Here is a 21,293-nt window from a genome sequence, read left to right as displayed (position 1 = left end):
AAACTTGGCTCCCTTTTCTTTTGTGCTCCCTGTCGGCGGAGGAAAGACCACTGAGTTAAAAACACTTGAGCGTTTGTTGTGTTTGTTCAATTTCTTTGTCTGGAATCGGCCACTTCCCTTGATTCCCGCAGTTCCTCCGGAGCTGTTCCCACACAGCTCCGAGCTGGTGTCTGCCAGGAAGACGTGCAGCTGCATCAAGGTTGCTTGGATGCCTGAACTTCACTTTCAGATGAGCCTGAAACACTCCACAGTGTCTGGAAAGCGGAAAACGCAGGAAAGACGCAGCCTTCACACGATAGATACCTTCCTCTTGAGAAAAATATCTTAAAACTGGGTTAACTCAGTAAACCCCCATCCTAAATTCCACACTTCACTGGTCGTCGCAGAAATAAAATGAAGATAAGTCAATTGGGCTGGCTCTTCCTTTGCAGCGCCCTGCGAGAGAGATGCCATTTGAACGAATCGCAGGGAAAAAAAATGAATTTCATTTCAGTGAAAGATTCCAAAATGATCCTATAAATTGTGATTCCAAAACATACAAAGCTAATTAATTCCTTTTCAGGAGATTTTCAATGAGGAAGCCAGGTTAAGTTTATATGATTTACAACAGTGTTTACATTCGTAGAGGTGCAACTAATTGCTACACGGTTTGACATCATTACAAGAAAATGCTGGGGGATGCAGACAGTTTAATTAGGGGTGGTTTCCAGTTCACTCCATGATTACCATCACAGAGCTCTCCTAATATGCTTATACAGTACAGTAATGCTGAAAAGTGATTACATTTTGCCCGCTGTCTGCCTAAAATTTGAATGATAATCCCTACATAAAGGGCTGTGTTCACACAGTTTACATTTCTTTCTGGATCGCACTCACCCGCTGGTACTCAGGCCCCATCTCTTCGTATTTTGCAGGTCAGCTGCATGGTGGCTGCGTGCAGGCATTTGGATGAGTCCTAAGAGCTCCTTGGAGTGCTTCCAAATGATACTGGAAAACTCCATGCTTCGCAAGACATTTTAGAAGCATCTTTTTTACCATCTACGTGGTTTGGGTACAGCCCCAGGGATGGCTGTAAATAACTTAGTTCCAAATGACAACTCACTTTCCACTTCAGTCAATAACAATTGTTTTTCCAGTTTTAATTTTTAAAGTTTCACTCTGTTAAGTTGCTGTCTTCTGCCATGCATTCAAGTTGCTAATGACAATGTTGTCACTTTGCAGCCCCGAAAACTTGGAGGAGGCTGGGACTTGGGGTGTTCAGACCCCAGGACATCTGGGTTTTAATGAACCCTGTCACCATCGCAGAAAGGCCAGCAATTTGTGTTTCAAACATCGTGCACCACACTTACTTTTAACAAACATAGAAGAACCAAACTCATGGAAGGTTCTAGAATCCACAGGAACGTGCAAAAAATCCATAAGCCTCTCCTGCCCTAAAGGCACTTACAATTTAGTCCTGGAGAAAAGGCATCTTGACTGGCATCATTTATTTCATTTGGGGCTGAAAGGAAGATGAGTTCAAGCAATGCTGTGAAAGTGATTGAAACCAAAAATCTGACGACTCCAAGCTTTTTACCGTGCACACATTTCTAAGTTTCAGCTGAAGGACTTGCAAAACACTTTATGTTTAACTGTTATCTACTCTGGATCCTGGCGGTTCAGTTTTGAAAGATGAATAAATGAATAAGATTCCCCAAAGCAAATGGTTTTACAGCGTAATTAACACCTCAAGGGGGTACTCTGGGTTTTCTCAGGAATTTCAAAACACAGACATCAGAGAAAAAATTTTTCAACAAACCTCAAATTGTTGGTGTCTGGGTTAATGAAAGAGACTCCAGCAGCGGACCACCTCCCACAAGCCAGTGCCTCCGAGCTGGGGGACGGACAGAGAATAGAAAACGAACCATGACCATGCGGTCTCAGCCTCTGGGCCCAACAGGAGACAAAACTCCACCTGGTACAGCAGGCCCTCTGGGAATCTGTGCTTTGGGGGCTGACTCGACTCTTCAAAGAATAAATTTACCTTTCTCAGGCACAATGGCTAATTTATCTATTCAAAATCACATAACCAGTTTCTAATTAACTTTAATTAACTTGGGCATGGCACCAAACATTACATATCTCTGTTAGTAAGGAAACCGATAAATTCCAGACCTAAAACTCTGTAGTCGCCCCAAGTGATTAAAGCATTAAGAACGCGTTTTAAAAACTGTACCTCTTGTCTCTGGCAGACCACGAAGCAACATGTTTCAACCCATTTCCCTGGTCTTGGGCATCACACTAAAGGCTCTTCTCTGGAATCTTCTGAGTTCTTCTCCTCTTTGCTCCTGGCTGAAGCTCCCTCTCCCTGATGCACGGGGCTCTCCCTGCACTGCTCCCTCCCCTAACCTTAACCCTAACCCTGTCACATCTCTGAAAAGGATATCTGAACGTACACACCTGAACTACAGGTAAGTTTACAAACAGGTACGTCATCTCCATTGTGATGATCCCAGGACGAGTCATCACTTTAGTCCCCTCACCTGGAGGCGGATTCAGCACTGACCAGCGCCCGGTGCTCGGTGCAGACTGTCACTGTGCAATGCTCAGCCTCGGGCTCCAGCATTGCACAGATGCTGTGAGCAAATGCTACGCCCTGGAGATGAGGGATGCCGGGTGTTCAGGGCACAGGCCAGACAAGTGGCCGGAGCCCTGACTCCAGCTTTGGTCGACATCCTCCATTGCTACCTGTCTATTACCAAGGGAGTCACTTCTCCCCTTTCTGCCTCTGCTTCCTGCATCTCTTCGAACCCACCAAGCACCTCATGCTGTAGGCACTTAATACATTGTTGTTTCATTAATTACCTCCATGGAAATTGATATACCTAACCCTGTACCTGAGCAAAGATGAGTCACAGGAGACCAAGTAGAAAGCCCACACAAGCCCATGAGGACACACAGGAAGCGCGACTCTCGAAAATAAAAGGACTGTTGCAATTTCCTAAAAAGGAACAACTCGCATCTCCTGTAAAGCAGAGCCCCGGCCACCCTGTGACCTTCAGAACATTCACACGCTGCAGGTTAGAAAACCCTGACATTCATTGGGGACGTGACCAAGACCTCGGCAAACCCCCATCCAGGGACATAATTCCCATCGAGCTTACCTGGAGTCAGTGCACAGTCAGATACGGATGCTTCCCCGGCTTCCACAGACACTCAGCCCTCGTCAGCAAGCAGTCTGTGCACCGGGCGAAGCCCTCCCGCAGTCTCCCGGGTCACCTCTTCTTAATCCTATAGCCCCTCCGTGGGTCTCCTCCTTGTGCTGGGCCTGGGCCACTGATGCCCACATTTCACTCCCAACTCGGTCCAGGATTCCGTTTCTTGGCTGTGAATCCTCATTTTCTCCACTTTCTTTCCATTTCCCGCATTAATAAATAGCTTTTTGAGCGTGGAAGGTAGTGGGTAGATAACACTTCAACATGAGAAAATGAGTTTGAGTCATTTTAAGAAGCAATGAAGGGCTTCCCTGGTGGCGCAGTGGTTGAGAGTCCGCCTGCCGATGCAGGGGACATGGGTTCGTGCCCCGGTCCGGGAAGATCGCACATGCCGCAGAGCGGCTGGGCCCGTGAGCCATGGCCGCTGGGCCTGTGCGACCAGAGCCTGTGCTCCACAACGGGAGAGGCCGCAGCAATGAGAGGCCCGCGTACAGAAAAAAAAAAAAAAAAAAGAATCAATGAGTCCACAAAGACAGGAGAACTACGAAGATACACCATAAAGCTGCTGAATTATCCAGGCTCATCTGTTACATAGTTACCACGTACCAAATCTATTTCATGGCAGGCAAAAATCCAAACGTAAGGCTCAGCAAAACTGCAAATGACGTCATGTCGAGGACCTTCCAGGTTACCTACAAATAGGCAAAACCACAAGGTCAAATCACACATTCCGGTGGTCTCTGCTGAATCAGGTCCCAAAACCAGTCCCGTAGGCCACGAAACCCACAAATGTTCGGTCAGCTTAACAGGACAAAAAGGGTTCCAAGTTCATCTTATCCTTCGAATTGGCCTGTGACCCTGGTCCATGAACATCATTTATCATAGACCTCCAGCTCAGATTATTTGATTCCTAGACACTGTGAAGAAAGTTAGGAAGCAAGTAACAGAACGCTCCAACTGAACTGGCTTCAACAATGGGGAACTTTATCTCGCAACAAGAGTTCCTGAAATGGCCTGGGAGAGCAATGATTAATTCAGCAACGTAACCAAGAATCGGGCTGTCTTTCCTCTTCCCCTCTGCCATCTCACCTGGCTCCTTCCCTGGCCTCTTTCCTGGCCTGTTCAGTTTCAGGCATCAGAAGCAGGCAGCCTGACACCAAGCAGGAAAGGACTGGTCACTCCCCTTCCCTCATGTCTCTTTGCTAGTAATTCAAACCTGTCACAGGAGCCCCTCAGTTTCTGATTGGCCAGAATTGCATCACATGCCCTCACCTAAACCAATCACTAGCCAGGAGAGTGGAACCATCATGATTGGCTTAGACCACAGCACACATTGTAAACTAAAATTGAGGAAACCAGCTGAGTGGGTCCCAACTCCCATTTTCTTAAATAGAAATCTGAGTCCAGATGTAGATACAAACACATGTGTAAACACTCCTACCTGTTTACGTGTGTGTTAAGCTGTGATGTAAGATGAATCTCTTACTGTGACTGATGGTCCAAATAGTTTAAGAAGCACTGGCTTAGGCCAATCCTGACCTACCCCTGGGGAGGAGGACATAACCTGCCTTCTCTGAAACACATCGCCATGTACGACAGGAAAGACCTGGGTGAGACAGGACTGATTTAGGAAGAAAGAACTGGGGAAAATCAATCGGCAGTGATCCCAAGCACAGAGTGAAGAGCAGCGTCTTGTAGTTTGAGGGAGACAACAACCATGTGTACAGAGAGGCAAGAGGATTCAGAGCCAGGGGAGCAGGCACCGGTGCCCCCGGGCTGCCTGTAGGGCCACGTAGATCCTATGTGTGTGACATGGACACGTTTCCAACCCAAAGTGTGCAGCAGATATGGCAGGGTGTGGATTGCAGGCCAAGAAAGGCACAGGTGATTTAATTTAAAAAACAGAAGCAGCATCTACAAGAATCTTTACCGTCTGATGAACCAGTGAGCAGATTTTCCCCAGCTGCAAAGGGTATTGATTGATTTCCTGTGATGGGCTATATGATGATGCAGAAACCATCACGAGGCTTTGAATGCATTGTGACCCGGGAGACAGACACGTGAGGGCTGTCGTCACCAAGACGACTTCTGCTGTGGAGTCGCCGTCTCCTTAAGCTGACGTCATACTTAGTGAAGAAGGAAATGACTCTGGGTATGTTTCATTCCAATCCTTAAGGATTACTGGCTAATTAGGAGGACAGCAATGTAAATTTGCCTTGTGTCAGGTCTTCAGGAACAGTAAAGTAACATAATGAAGCAGTGAGCAAAGCAGATCGTTTAAGCCACTCTTCGCTGCGAATGTATATGATGGCAAAACGTATGCGTTGGCCTGGAAACTAGAAAAACATGGTCCACGCTGCAGGGGTCAAATACTGTTTCTGACAAGAAGAGAGGAACTATGTAAATTTGATTTAAATATATTGCTATGTCTTATATGAAGGCTTTCATAGAAAAATTCCATTAGATAATTAAATAATTCATTTAAAGGAAACTGGAGTTGTTCTTTTTGAAAGAACTGAATTGCATTTAAATAAGCAAAGTAAAAAGCCAAATAAAAGCTTTCTAGAACCAGAAATTTATAAATTTATAATTGATAAAATTAGAAAATAAAATTTTAAGTGGCATTTCCCAACTTTGACTTCTCTCTGGACCTGTGGTTACGTGTGCAAAATTACACATAAAAATGTAAAGCTTCAGCTGAAACTGTTTACTCTAAATGACCCAGTTAATCCTGATTCTGAGAACAGAATCCCACAGATCGAGGGTGCGGATGCTCTTACTGTCTGTTGCTAAAGAAAGTGTTACCTTTGTGCTCAAACACCTGTGTGAAGGCAATTGTGAAAACCCCAGCCAGTTCTGAAAGGCTTGGGAGAGGTTCAAGGTCAATTCAAAAAGTTTCTATTCCAGGGCTTCCCTGGTGGCACAGTGGTTGAGAGTCCGCCTGCCGATGCAGGGGACACGGGTTCGTGCCCTGGTCCGGGAAGATCCCACATGCCGCGGAGCGGCTGGGCCCGTGAGCCGTGGCCGCTGAGCCTGCGCGTCCAGAGCCTGTGCTCCGCAACGGGAGAGGCCACAGCAGTGAGAGGCCTGCGTACTGCAAAAAAAAAAGTTTGTATTCCATTCTGCTCATCTGCAGGATGGGAAATAATGTCTGGTTTGGCCCAACCGACTATGGGCAAAAAAATGCTGGTTTCAGCAGCAGGGAGTCCTGGGCTGGGAGGGCATCTAAATTAGCCTTCCATGATCTAATGAAGTGACGTGCCTTCTGCTGCCACCTCTCCTGCAGCTCGCATTGAAGGTTCCAAAAATCCAAGTCAATGTTTCATTTTCACTCGTGCTGTGGACCTGAGGGAAGGGCAAGAATTGAAACAACAAAAGAAGAAAGGAAAATGAACTGGGTGGAGGTGGAGACCAAGAATAAAGAAATCAAGGAGATGGACTTGTGAGATGATTAGACAGGGAGGCATTTAGAAAGAGTGAGCAGAGTGCAAACCTGGAGGGTGGGCTTAGCCGCGGGAGAAAGGGCAAGGATGTCTAGCCGACTCCAATAGATATGTTACATTAAATTGTTCTAGACTTGGTCTGCAAAAGCCAGTGAAAGGATCAATCAGCCAGGAAGCCAGAAGCACTCGAAACCCTGCTCTCAATACAATGCTGTCCACCATCCCTTCCACGATTCAGGAGGAAAGCTGCTGGTCTGCTTCTGTGCCTCTCGATAAAATGCTGTCCACCATCCCTTCCACGATTCAGGAGGAAAGCTGCCGGTCTGCTTCTGTGCTAGAAAGAGAAAAAAAGGAAAATCAAGTGCATCTTGATGCCAGCTAAGTTTCCCTTCTGCTTACAAACCCAGGTGAGGCCGGACAACGGCAGCTCCGAAGCAAATGTCTGTGCCACCATAGAATCTATGCCCCCCGCACTCACGGTCTGATTTATCACTGCTGTCTTCTATGTAATTCGAGTACCTTCAGGGCCCTTTCCAAGACTAATAAATGATTACAAAGTGCTGCATTGTATCTCATGCCTTCTCTTCTCCCAAATCAAATCCAATAGTGATGCCTTGGGAACACGTTCTCCAAATCAGGGCCAGTGTCTAAACTTGTCCACTCATGGCCCATAATCGGCTCTCTCGGGAGTGCCATTCTGCATATATCACTTGAAATGAGTCCTTCAAAGAAATAATGAAGAAGCTCACATGAGCTGGAACGTCACCTATCTGCTTTGACGATTCATTTTTTTCTTGGGGTCCAATGACCACACCTTTATCAGGCCGTGCTGAGGGGCACGTTTATGAATCTCGAAATGCAAAGCAGTAGAAAGAGCTCTTTGGTGGTGAACCATTAACTCAACGTTCTCCAGAGTAGACAACATGTGAGCCATAGAAATCCCATGAGAGTTAAATGTGAATCTTACTGTACTGACTTTTAAACCCCAGAGATGAACACCCTGCATAGGTAATGTGGAATAAATCCAACACTGTATGATTTTTAGGAATTCAGACGGACATGTGCTCCTTAGACCTTTGCTAACATAAATTTTGCCTTCAATGATATTTCCCATCCTTTGAAAGGTGGGTCACTACATTCTCTTGCCACTGGGTGATCAGAAGAACCAAAGAAAACAGGCATTAAGTTGACAAAACATCCCGTACATCCATGTGAGTAAAAAGGAAAAAAATAACCAAGATCTTCCTTGTGCCACTTTTCAGGATTCCTGACATCTGTCGTAAAACTCAGGCCATATGTCTTTTCCTTCCATTAAGGAGACTCATCACATAACCAGTGCTAAGTTTCTGTCAAAAAGAATTATTGACTTATAAGCATATCTTCCCCCACCCTGCTAATGATTTCCACAAATACACCCACTGATCATATTTTTTCTATCCTTTCCAGAAATTACTGGGAGACCCAGGGGGCCATCTGGGGTCTTGTGCTCAGGGATTTGACAGGTAATGTTAATGAGACGCACATCAGTATTTATTTCAGGATTTATTTATTTAGAGTGGAGCGTTCTGGTTGCGTGAGCCTTGCTGAACTGGCACTAGAGAAAGAAGGGAGGAAGGAAGGAGGGAGAAGGGGAGAGGGAGGGGACAGGAGAGCAGCTAGAAGCCCCTGTAAAGCAGCTGCACAAGCACCGTTTACTGCCTCTTCTACAGGGACTGCCTTCGTCTGCCCTCATATTGTCAGGTTGACAAGAGGAGAAAAAAATTAACCAAAAGCCAAATCAAATAAATGTGCAACTCATAAATTCTGCAGCTAAAAATTTACCCCTGAGGGACGGCAACAATGCACCGTGGAAGGTTGCCCCCCTGCTGCCCTCATAAAGGCGGATGATAAGTGAAGCTTCCCTGCTCGGCACCGGGAGGCCGGGTCTAGAAGAACAGCGCCAGGCCACGCTTCCTCCTCCTCTACTTAACGAATTTATGCCCACCGTTGGTGGGCGGCGGGCGTCGAGCTGCTCCCCTCCGACGTGTCAGCATCACCAGGCCCGCGTTGCTAAGCAACACGTGCCTGGACCGGGCTGGCTGGCAGAGAGCCGCCTCTGGGCTTCGGCTCTGGCTGCGGCTCTGGCTGCGGCTGCTCCTGCGTGGGGCGCTGCGTGGGGGAGTGGGAAGCGGAGCTTGAACCACTGACGCCCACCAGCCACTTGATTTTTCGACTCCGAGGCTCGGTATGTCGTTCCGAGCAACACTTGTAATAATGAACATCCTTCTTGCTCCCAAGTATCCAAACAAAAAACTATGGGAAACCAGTTTTGGAGAAAGCCGGCTTGCTGCCTTCCACAGATCAGACCTCCCAGAGGCAGCAAACGAGGCTTTCAAGGTGAAAACGTTTATCTAAACAATTAAAGCTCTTGCCGCTACTGTGTCTTTAGTGCTTTAGTTCTACCTGGACCATACTGGGTGTGCTTTAGTATTTGGGAACAGTAGCCAGTACAGCCAGGGGTCCTGGATGTAGAACATCCATAATAAAGACTCTGCAAAACAACAGGGTTTTTCTTGCCACCCCACAGTCCTGGAGAATTACATCCTTGCTTGGCAAAACTCACAAACCCTCATCTGCAGAGCACCATCTTGTGGCGGGCAGTACTGATCTCTGTACCCCTACTCCCAAACCAAGGGCTGGGGCACAAAGACCATAAGACCCAGCACATCCTACAGAAGCTGGATTATTTTTAACGGGAAAGCAGCAGGGATAAAAAGCTATGATCTCAATTAAAAATCAAAGAGATGGAAAATTAGCTTAATATGCTTCTAGATGATTCATCTAGATTCAAACTCGATTAACAGATTAGTGAAAATGCAACATATGCATATTGGCCAAACCTTGTGTCACAAAGGGAAAAAGAAAAACCCAACTTTTTTATAACCACCAAAGATAGCCACAGTCAGAAGTGTTCATAGAGTTTCTTTTCTCAGATTGCCAAGAAACAGGAATATACTTTTGCTCTCAATTTTCACTTGCAGTGATATTTCATACAAGGCATTTGTAAACTAATCTCAGCAAGTAAATTTTTTCACGTGAAATATTTAAATGTGTTTCTACTAGCTGAAAAAAAATGTAGTTTTGCTGCTTCTCTGAGATAAAAGGACAGTGCTGGCGTCACCGTATCTCCCTATTAACTGGAACTATAAATTCAATACATCTGTTTGTCTCTTAAACTCACATAGGTAAAATCGCTTTCTATCAGCAAATGTACTCAACTTACAAAGTCCTTCTTTTTTAACTACGCATTCAAGAGACTAGCCAAGGAAATGTTCAACATGCCCTAACCACGACTGCGGTATTTTGTAACAGCGCTTTCAGATGGCAAAAGTAAAGAGTTGCTGTTGTAATGATTTAGCTTAGATTGTAGACTCTGTAATAAAACTAATCCCTCAATGATGCAGTAAGGAGCCCCGGAAGGTGACAACAGCTTTTAAGAAACAGAGTATATGCTTTTAGGTTCTTAAAATAAGAACAAATGAGTCACTGTCAAAAATGTTTCTTGTGAATAATTATTTGCTATCAACACTCTGTTAAATTAGGATTTTCTCCTTCTGCACGGGTGATAAAAGAATTGATTAGCTGTCACTTTTAGGTGCTGAGTGACACCTATCTGAGTTCGAAGGACCTCTTTTTGCTGTTTTCTTTCCAGAACTGTAGGCGTTTTGACTAACATTCTGTTCTGAGTCTTTTTGGCTTAGTCCCTGAAACCCTGAGCCTGCATTCTAGAAAATACACACACGGGAATTGTCCTCTCCAAAAGGAGACACCCTCAGATCTGGCCGCACCCTTATTTCATATCACAGAAGAGCAGGTCAATAAATCAACTAAAGGTAAAAGTAAAATCTGTAATAACCCATCACCACTTCACCCTCGCACGTCGCAGCACGTAAAACTTTGCGTCCAAAGGTCTCACATCACGAGAATTAATCAAAAGACTCTTAAATACTCTATGCACCTACTTCTGATGGCTAATTTGGCTTCCCTATGGCGAAGCACTAATTTTTTATCTCAATCCATTGGTACAGTATTCTTTCCCATCCATCACAGGGGGTGGGGAACAGGAAAATTCCACTCTTTTGTGAGAATAAAGCAAAATTAAGCCAAAAAGAAAAACTAGTTTCCTACCAAGGAAAGCCTGCTGCAACAATGGAAAACAAAGAGTGAGCGGAAAGGGGGTGGAGGAGAGAGGCAGCAAACGCCGCAGAGAACCCAGGGGAAGCCTTACAAATGGCTCCACCAGAGCAGAAGGAATCTCAAAAGCATCAGCGGGCCAAATGCAGCTGAGAGAAAGAGCCAATAAGAAAGCCAACAAGGTGGCTGGACCAGATGAATCTGATGGGATGGCTGCGAACAACTCCCAGCTCGACGGGGAGGACCACTGTGGTCGAGAGGAGACGGGTCGAGCTTTTCTTTCCCAGGAAATGAGAGGGAAGTGCCCAGAATGGCTGAGAAAACACAGCCTTCGTGGAGAGGAAAAGAAAGGAACTGCAAACGTTAACTCAGGCTCCTGGACGAAGCCAGGAAAAGGATGGCGCTGCCGAGCGGTGGGGTCAAGGGCAAAGGGCAGGGGTCACTCACCCCCATACCCCCAGGGCAGAGCCTACAGGTGGGAAGGCCCAGCCTAGCCGGGGGCCAGAGGCCCTGCATCTGCCACATCTGCCCCACTCCCACCCGCCTGCTCACACCTGCTGCTGTCTTGCTGGACTGGCTCCGGTCCCATCAACCTTCCCAAGACCTGGACTGAAGGCATAGCCAGCACTGAGTCCCTCCCACCCCCGGGGCCCCTGCCAGCTTCTAGAAGTGCCTACAGGGAGGAATAAGACACTCTGACAGCTGGGGACACGTCGCTCCCCGCTGGCTTTTCTATTCAGCAGATGCCAGGGCCACAGACCAAGTGCTCCTTTTAAAGGGCCAGCCACTCAGCGACTGCTCCAAAAATGGAACCAGAAACCCAGTTCCTGCAAGCAACGGGCAAAGCAAATAAAAATAATTTACTGATAATGCGTGAAGCCGATATAAGACAGGTAAAGCTTAAATTGGGGGAAAACAGGTTGTCTCAATACTTTTTGTTGGAAAAGATCCTGATCCAACTATTGGACTGCTACACCAAACCACCCATTCATACATAACATGGAAGGCAAGCAGATGACTGTGCTTCCCGGGCAGGGCACGTGGAAATACTGCTGCACCAGGTGCTTTAAAGTCTCCCCCAAATTTACATCAGCTCGTTGTACCCTCACAGCACCCTTACAGGGTGAGCTCTGATGGCCATTTGAAAGCGGTGAAAACTGAGGCTCAGACACTGTTTACAACAGCCAGGCCATGGAAACAACCTAAATGTCCACTGACAGAGGCACGGATAAAGGAGATGTGGTCCATATACACAATGGAATATTACTCAGCCATAAAGAGGAATGAAATAATTACAGTAGCCAGGCCATGGAGACAACCTTAATGTCCACTGACAGAGGCATGGATAAAGGAGATGTGGTCCATATACACAACGGAATACTACTCAGCCATAAAAAGCAATGAAATAATGCCATCTGCAGCAACATCGATGGACCTAGAGATTATCATACTGAGTGAAATAAGTCAGACAGAGAAAGACAAATACCGTGTGATATCACTTATATGTGGAATCTAGAAAAATGGTGCAAATGAACTTATTTACAAAACGGAAATAGAGTCACAGATGTAGAAAACAATCTTATGGTTACCGGGGGGGAAAGAGGGGGAGAGGTAAATTGGGAGATTGGGATTGACATGTACACACTACTGTATATAAAACAGATAACTAATAAGAACCCTACTCAGTACTCTGTAATGGCCTATATGGGAAAAGAATCTAAAAACCAGCGGATATATGCATACGTCTGACTGATTCACTTTGCTGTACAGAAGAAACTTAACACAACACTGTAAATCAACTAGACTCCAATAAAAAATAAATAAAAGATTTAAAAAACGGAGGCTCAGCAAGGTCAAGGGACTTGCTGGGCACCGAGGTAGGAAATCACGGGCTAACGTGGATGAAAGCCACAGCTGAACGTCTGGCCTCGGGTCCAAGTGCCACCCCGTGCTGTGCTCAGCCGATGGCTGGGATCTGAGGTCCTGATGGAAACCGAAAGAGAGGAAGCCCTTCTCCTGCAGCCAGGTGTGAAAGCTAGTGTTGCCAGGGTGAACCCTTGAAAACACAGGATCGGGTCAACAACAAAATAATGTTTAGTATATCTCATGCAGTAGGTGGGACATACTCATGCAAAAAAAAATTCCTTATTTATCTGAAAGGCACATTTAACTGGGTCCTCGATATTTGACCCGGCATCCCTAGTGAAGGCGAATGTTAGCTCCTCCAGCCCTTCTTCCAACCCAGGAGAGAAAGCCCTGGGGACAGATGAAAAATGCTGGGTGGGTCACAAGCCCTTCCCAGAGGCCAGCACTGTAGGGCATCTCATCTTTTGTGAAGCCCTTTCTCCCATTATCTCATCGAATCCTCCCCACAGAACTAGGGCGTGGGCATCATTATCCCCACATCATGGACAAAGGAAACTGTCACTGAGTTTGAAGCAACTTGGAAAAGTCAGGGACAGAGCCAGGGCAGGAGCCCCCGAGTGTGAGTCCAGGGCTCTCTGTTTAAAATGAGAAATTACACCCTGACCGATCTTCAACCACTGAACAGATACTCCTTAGCTCCTTTTAAGAGCCACAGCTGCAATTTCCTGTTCCCATTTTGAATCCAACAGCATGAAAATGTAACCTACCAAGGTGATATCAACATCATTTTGGGGCACTGGTCTGTAAAGCACCACCGTAGCTAAAGGCACACTGAGATCACACACAGAGTGCGGGACCCAACACTCTTCTGAAAGCCCAAAAGCTTAGATTAGAAATAAGTTGAAAAAAAAAATCTTAAAATGAGATGGATTCATTATTCTCATCTCCATGTTCCAGATCTATTAATTTAGCCTCTAAAGTAATCTTTGTCCGGGGTGCATAACTGTATCAAATACCCCTGCTATCAAAGCTTTATTTCCTTGAAAAGGCAAAGATAATATGGGCTGGGTATTCTTTTCCTACACATAATTCATTTAAGTCAGAAATGTTCTCAAATGGCTTCTTTTTTTACCGCTCTCCAAGTTTACGTGCACCCTGATCCAGAAAGATATAAATTACCATTGGGAGAAGGGGGCAAGGCTGATCTCTCCCAGGACACAAACACCGAGATTTCAGCTCCCTGATACTTTTATTTTGCTGCTAATAAAATGGGGTGGTTAAACCTCCATGGTAGAGTAGGAATATGACACCAGACTTAAGCTTTAACACCAGCAAAAACTCTATTAAAATGTTGCCCCAGAGACTGTGAATTTGAATTCTGGCGCTGCTAGTCAGGTTGGACCTGGAAACTAAGAAGAGGAAGTTCCTAAGTCCTGCAGAACAGGCCACACAGAAGGATTTTTTTTTTTTCCTCAGTCTAATTTCCTTATAGAGGAGAAAAATATAAAGACGTAAGAAAGGCCTCAAAATTCGGAGCTGACTTAGGAGAAGACATAAGCTCCAAGAAGCAGAGTACTAGTCTCCGGCTGCCCCTGCGCTCGGCCCGGAATAGGTAAGCTCCACAGACAGGACAGGTGGAAAGAGAAGGAAGGTGGACGATACTCTGCGATTTGCACTAACGTGTATTTCACTGGGAGAGCTGCTTTCAGAAAGACGCACAGCAGAAAGCAACCCAGTTTAGGGAGAAACACATGACACTCGGCACAGCCCTGACCTGAGGTGTGGCAACCCGGGTGCCAGAACCAGCTCGATCTCCGGCGCACCAGCCACTAACTACCTGACCCAGAGTGTCCTCGCCCATTAAATGCAAATTACAGTCCAAGGAGATATGAGAGGGTCACAGCTTCAAAAAACAGACATATTTATTAAAATGCCTGGGGAATCTTAACGTGCCTAAGAAGAAGTTGTTTACGAACGTGGCAAATGGTCTGAATTCAGTGTTTGTAGAATTCACTTACTTATTAATGCTAGAAATTTCCTTTAAAAATAGACGAGGGATAAAAAGTCAGTTACTTTTATCAGTAACAATTACTTTTATCCAAACTTTATTTGGAAGAATAATATTTGTAATACCAACAAAATGTCAAGAATTTTTAGAATAAACAAAAACATTAATAGACTAGGCTGGCATTTTATATTGCAAAACTGATAGCATGAAAGAAAATTAGTACAAACCTATCAGAACTGGCGAAAATGTGAAGGGCATACTGGAACAGATGTGAAAACTAATAGTCTACCTAAGACTAAGAACAAATTAGAATGCAGGTGATAATTGACAGCCAGGTTATCAAACTTCTGGTCTTTGAGCGAAGGCGCCAACAATATTCATGTTACAGCATGCTTGCAGAACGACTGTTCAATATACACTTTACTACCGCAATCAATGAATTTAGCAAAGAGTATTTGAGGATTACGAGCAGGTCTCGGAAATGAAATGGAGGATAAGCTAACAAATCTATCAGAAATAAGACCAACAACTTAAAATTTAAACCAATCTTGAGCATATATTTGAACTTGGATATGCAGAAATGGTCTACAGGTCCCTGAGGTTCAGTGATACACTCCAAGGATCAACAGCCCTATAGACAGTTAAATTACTCAGAAAGCCAGGGAATTTATCAAACATGAATTTCAAAGTGGATTCTGGCCTCCAGGAAAAGTGGAAGTGCCCATTAATGTACATACAAAATAAATGTTGTCCGCAAGCTCTTTACACGATTCATATTTTTGACCATAAATTGGCTAAAGGTTTTTAATGTACATAAAGTGGGACAGAGCCCTCTCTCTTTAACAGAAGTAATCTGGGTCCAGGTTGTGCAAAACTCTTCACAAATCCTAAAAATGTGACTGTTGTCCTGACCGGTGCAACACAAAGAAAGAATGTGCCCCGTTCCACGTCTCCTGGCGCAGTATTTATAACCAACTCCAATCTAAGAATGTTAACATTAAATAGATCTCACACATGGAGATTTGTACAAACCCATCATATATTATAAATGAAAATCATAAAAAGGTCTGCAAAATTTGTTAAGGCAGCTGGGCTGGAATCAGAGGAACACCGAAGTATGCAATAGTCTTTAGAAATTTAGACGGTATTTAACTCATAACCTCAATATTTATTTTATCGATCAAAAGAAATGTTAACTTCATCTACTGGTGACAGATAATTTATCAAAAAATGTTTCAAATAAGAGAATATTTCGTAGCTAAGGTGGCTCAGGAAATTAGTCACTGGCCTTTGGGCCTGAGCTGTCCCCAGGGACAGGGGTGGAGCATCGTTTCTGGGATGACGGAGCCCCAACCCAGGGGAGGAAGGAAGGCAGACAGGTTGGGCTGGGCTCGAGGCAGGGTCCGGAGTGAGGCTTCACCGCACATGGCAGCTCCACATGCCCCACCATTTCCTTGCCCAAGAAAAGTTGGGATGCAAAAGAATAAAACTCCTCTTTCTGAAGATGGTGCAGATGTACCCAGCGCTTGGAGATGTGCTCAGGAGCCCGCAGCCTTCACACACTTCGGTCCCCATCAGAGTAAATCACGCTAACTTTTCTCTTTCACTCAGCAATTTCCACTGTTTTCTATAAACTGAGTCCTTCTAATTGAAAATCACTGTCTGCACGCTAATCCCATAACTGGCGCCCAATAGCTGACTGGCTGACGAGGCCACGAACCCCATGGGTCCCGAACATTCCAGGCCCCCCCCAACATTCACACCTAATGGCACCCGGCAGTAGGAAGTTATCTGACCTGATATCAAAATTCACGTTGCCTCCGCCTCCTGCTGATTTTAAAGTCTCTCCAGATGTCCTGATAATGTCATCCTCCTACACCCAGGTGAGAGAGGACAGGAGGCCAACGCCTGCGGCCTCCCTTTCCCACGTGTGGAACAAGGTGATATTTATGGTGCTCTGGAATGTTCCTTCTGACCGGAGAGTCCTGAAACTGTGTGTTCTTTCACGTTCACGTCCATCTCCCTCTGGCAAATGAATGCACAAAGTAGCATCCCTTTTTCAAAGACGGGGAGACTGAAACATAAGATTTACATGAGATGCATCATCACGAGATGCCAGAAGCCACACCAGTGGGCCTGCGGACGGATGGTCTGCCTGGAACGTGCCCGTGGACCGTGGCTGTGGTCGTGTCATTATGAGCCCTGCTATTGCACCTCAGGGTGTGGACGTCCTTCCTGGCTCCCATTGCCTGCAAGAGTTTCAGACGGATCCCTTTCCCGGGGCGTCTGGACCCGACAGAACTCTGGACGTTTGGCAAGGCTGGGCGGTGGCCTGAGAGCACAGTGCATCCTCAGGGACCGGGGCTCCTGTCTGCGAGGCCACCACAAAGCTAGACTGTCCCTGCCTGGCCGGACCTCAGCCTCACCCACGATGGCCAGCCCTGACCAGGACCAGACACACTTTGCAAATCTACCTCCTCATAAGCAGAATCTCCAGCAGGAACTGGCAGTTTGGGTTCCCTTGTGATCTATATTGGGGGACGACAGCAAGGCCCCTCGGCCCTTTGCCCAGGGAGGGCTCCTGGAAAGTACTCTGCCCCTCCCCCTCCCAGTCTCACCCTGCGCCCACCAGATGCTCAGGAGACCCCGGGAAGCCACATTCTCTGCCCCTCCCCACCCCCTGGCAGGACTGAACCGTGTTGTTCATTTGGGTCTTGCTACTTCTTCCGGGGCCTGTGGACCATGCCTTCCCTGTGCGCCCAGGACGCGAGACAAAGCAGCACTGTGTTCAGACCCAGGGGGAGAAGGCGCCTCGGCCCCCGGCCGGCCCTCCACTAACAGGCCTGTATCAGTCTGCTGGGGCTGCCATAACACCATGTTGCCCCAGGGCTGGTTTCTCCTGAGGCCTCTCTCCTTGGCTTGCAGACGGCCACCTTCTCCCACGGTCCTCCCGTGATCCCCCATCTGTGTGTGTCTGTGTCCTCATCTCCTCTTCTTACAACGACTCCAGTCCCGCGGGATTAGTCATACTGGATTAGGGCCCACCCATACGCCCTCACTTTACCTCTATCACCTCTCTAAAGGCCCCTTCTCCAAACGCACTGACACTCTGAGGTGCTGGCAGGACTTCTACACGTCCGTTGGGAGAGGTGGGGACAGAATTTAGCCCATAATACACACCGACTTGGCTTCTTGCTCCCTTCCAAGAAGCTTGTTTATGCTACAGAGAGCTCATCACCAAACTGGCTTCTCTCTTCTCTCGATCGGAAACAACGTCTGCCCAGAAATGACAAGGGATAATGCCACAGCGGCAAGACGAATTGGAGGGAATTCTACCCAAAACGAACCCGACAACCTGGTGTGGCGTGTTTCACAGCACAAAGCCCTCTCACATGCATTGGAGTCTTTGATCCTCCAACCCGCTCCGTAAGGGAGGCTGGGGAGGCATTAATCAATGAATACAGATTAATTTATGAGATGACGAGATGCAGAGTACGTTGCCCAAGGTCACACAGCTAATTACGGCCCAAGTCTTGAGACGCCAAGAACATACTCCTTCCACTACCCCTCGTGGTCCCCTGTGCAATAAAGGGACGCCTGGAATACAGGTTCACAGCAGTTCCTTCAAGTTAAAATGCGTTTATCATCTTGCCTAAGTTATGACCCCAACTTTCCCACCAGAAGATCATATCACAATAAAAAACACACAGCGTGCAGGTGGCTAACATGATTTATTAAATTTTCTCAATTTCATGTATTAGGAAGTTCCTCCACACGGGAAAATTTTCTAAATATTGAAAACATATGTACATAGGACAAAGCTCGGGGAAAAACAAGGTTTATTATAATACATCACACATAGTAAATGTTTTTTTAACAAAGTCTGCATGAACTTTCCACATTAATCAAAAGTGAATGCTGCATGATTCTGTATAATTAACCAGGAAGGCATATTACAAGTGATAAATATCACGGGCAATAAAGTGAAGTGAACGAATATTGACCTTAAATGCTCATTAATAATGCAAGGTTTTTGATGGTCCACAATGCAATTATGACTCGGTTAACTGAAGGGTCAAGTTTCCCAGAGATTAATAATTAGACTTACAGTGGCCTGTTCATCAGAGGTTTAGTAAACGCTGCAACACGCCCCTTTAGGCTCCCTTAATATCTGAATCAGAACCTCAGTGCTTTGATTTCCTGTCCTCCTTGCAAAGCTATGGACTCAGAAAAGGAAACGCATTCCACGTGGAGAGAGAGTCCCGAGATGGTTTGGCGGCCGCTAGAAAAGATGTGCTTATGACAAACACTTGAACCTTGGCTTTGAGAGTAAGGGGCCACCTCAAACACATCCGGAGGGGAGCAGCTGGACACACCACGAGCCAACACCTGTCCGCCTCTGCACACAGCTTCTGGCTGGCCTCACCAGCCTCTGGGACCTCCAGGATGGACCCTGCCCCCCAGCAGTGGTGAATCTGAGGCAACTAAGAAAGATTCCAAGGACACCTAAAGAGACTTTACAAATTACTTTGTATTTACAAGATGTGGGAAAGATGAGACCAAATATAACCTCACGAGTCAAAACATTCCATCTCCTTTTCTGTGCCTTTTTGGCTAATAAGTTCCTGTGCGATCCAAACAAATTCAGAACATCCCTATTCCCACAGCTGTCTCACCGTTTCAAGCAATGAGACCCCCTCCACAAGGAGAACCCCTGCCATCTGTGCTACTCCAGGCAGACAACACGCCAACTGAGGCTACACCTGCCAGCCTTTGAGAACCTAGACCCCTTCCTCCTTCCATCACTGCCCCCTTTACCCCCATCCATTCCTCAAAGCTCAGCTGAACCACACCTGGTCCAAAATCCAGGTAGCCTCTTCTGTCTGCGACAGCACATGGCATTAAGGGCCCTCCATCTGTTTGGATCACAGGTGTGGTCTCAGCTTCCTTCTTCCTCCCTGTACACTGAAAGCGACTTCTGGGCTGGAGCTGAGGGACCTCATTCCTCTATCTGCCACTCACCCCAGCCTGGGGCCCTCCATACAGCAAGTGTGAAGAAATGCTTGCTGAACGGGAGGCGTGGGTGGGGATGAGATGGCCCATGCTTCCTGCAGAGCCACAGTGTCAAGATGAGTGGGATGCAGACGCATGGGAGCCTCCGGGTCCGTGATGAGCAAGAGCAGCTGGGCACAGGGGGCGTGAGAGCCATGACTTCCCCACGGAGATGGGCTCCCCCGGGGGGAACCCAGGGAGAACACAAGATGCCCTGCTTGATGAGTCAAGAACAGCTGGGAGCTTTAGGAGAGCACGAAACTGGAAACAACCTGAATGTCCAAGAGTAAAGGGGTTGGTTTCATAATAATGGCACATATGCACTGATGAAATATTACAAAATCGTGTTCTAATAAGCATCAAACAGCACATGCATAATAACACAACTGTATGAGAAAACACGTGGACAGAGGACAGACAGACGCGAACCTGCTAACAGTGGCTATGACCAGGCGGTGGGGTCACAGGTGATTTCCGCTTTTCTATATGTTCCACTTTTCTATATGTTCCAAATTATCAAAGAGGAATATACAGTGTATGCGGGGCGGGGGCTGCAGTGGGGGGAGTATGGTAGGATTTGCACTTGGCTCTGTCTTGGCAACAGGAATCACTATAAAAACGCAGGGAATTCCTGTGCTCTGAGCCAAAGTGTATTTGGCCACGAAGCATCCAGGGGAGAGAACATGCTGGGACCATCCAAGTCCCCCCTGCACGATTTGTAACAGCCCTTCCCAGAGCACAGGAAATACAGAGGCGTTTCATAGAAGGCAAAGCCAAGTGCCCGAGTCCAGATCCACTGGCCTCCTTCCTCCACTGCTTCTTCCTCCCCAGCCCCACTGTCCTTACCTGGAGCCCAAACCCAAGCCAGAGATCCCGAGATGAGTACCAGGGCCACCCTCCTCTGTCACCACTCACCTCCCTCCCTGTCCCACTTCTCTCGAGGTCACCCACATTCCTCTTGCCAGATGCGGACCCAAGCCTGAGAGCACTGGCCGCGGGGTGCCTCACATCACACTCACTGCTCCCCTCACTTGGGGACCTCAGGTCTCCCTCGAGGTGTAGCTGGAAGCAGTGACCCAGAGGTGAAAATCCCTTATCCCGTGACCAATCCCTCGGGCTGGCCAGTCACCTTTATCTACAGTTTCTATAAAAAGAATCTGCTGTGAATTTTCACTCTGCCCTCATATGCCCACTAAAGAGATCTCGTTTCCTATGGACACATCTCCACCTTTTGGGGGCCGGCGCCGTCAGCCCACCCCGAAAAGCCGGCGGTGCTTTGCAGAAGCCTTCACAGGGCAGGATAGGCCAGAGGGACCCTCGGGGTGCAAATGCGGACCCCTCTTTGGCGGCACTAAGCACTCCCATGCTCACCAGCAGCATCAGATTTCAAGCCAAAACCAAACCAGAATAAATGGCGTCCTGGCAGCAACTATAGTTTATGTGTTGTTTTTATTTCCTTTACTTGTCTTTCAGTGTAAACAGTCCATGTTGTTCTAAGAGGTCAGTTTTATGGGCCAGAGCACCACCAAACTATTTAGGTTTAAAATGACACTACTG

At 46.8% G+C, this 21,293-nt stretch overlaps 1 long non-coding RNA gene across 3 annotated transcripts in view; it reads right to left on the bottom strand.

Moving 5' to 3' along the window:
• Nucleotides 1-21,293, bottom strand: part of LOC307174968 — a 127,838-nt gene that overhangs the window by 83,663 nt on the left and 22,882 nt on the right. Inside the window, exons 2-4 of one of the 3 annotated variants that reach the window (XR_013824218.1) lie at nucleotides 6,688-6,971; nucleotides 3,144-3,886; nucleotides 1,799-1,873 (exon numbers count right to left, since the gene is read on the bottom strand). This is a non-coding gene — a long non-coding RNA (uncharacterized lncRNA). The remainder of the gene's footprint in view (nucleotides 1-1,798; nucleotides 1,874-3,143; nucleotides 3,887-6,687; nucleotides 6,972-21,293) is intronic. The other 2 variants (XR_013824220.1, XR_013824219.1) reach the window with 2 other exon arrangements.

The sequence above is a fragment of the Stenella coeruleoalba genome (genome assembly GCF_951394435.1).
Source record: "Stenella coeruleoalba genome assembly, chromosome: 16".
Taxonomy (NCBI): Eukaryota; Metazoa; Chordata; class Mammalia; order Artiodactyla; family Delphinidae; genus Stenella; species Stenella coeruleoalba.
Note: the sequence above shows the minus strand (reverse complement) of the source record. Positions and strands in the feature narration are given on the sequence as shown.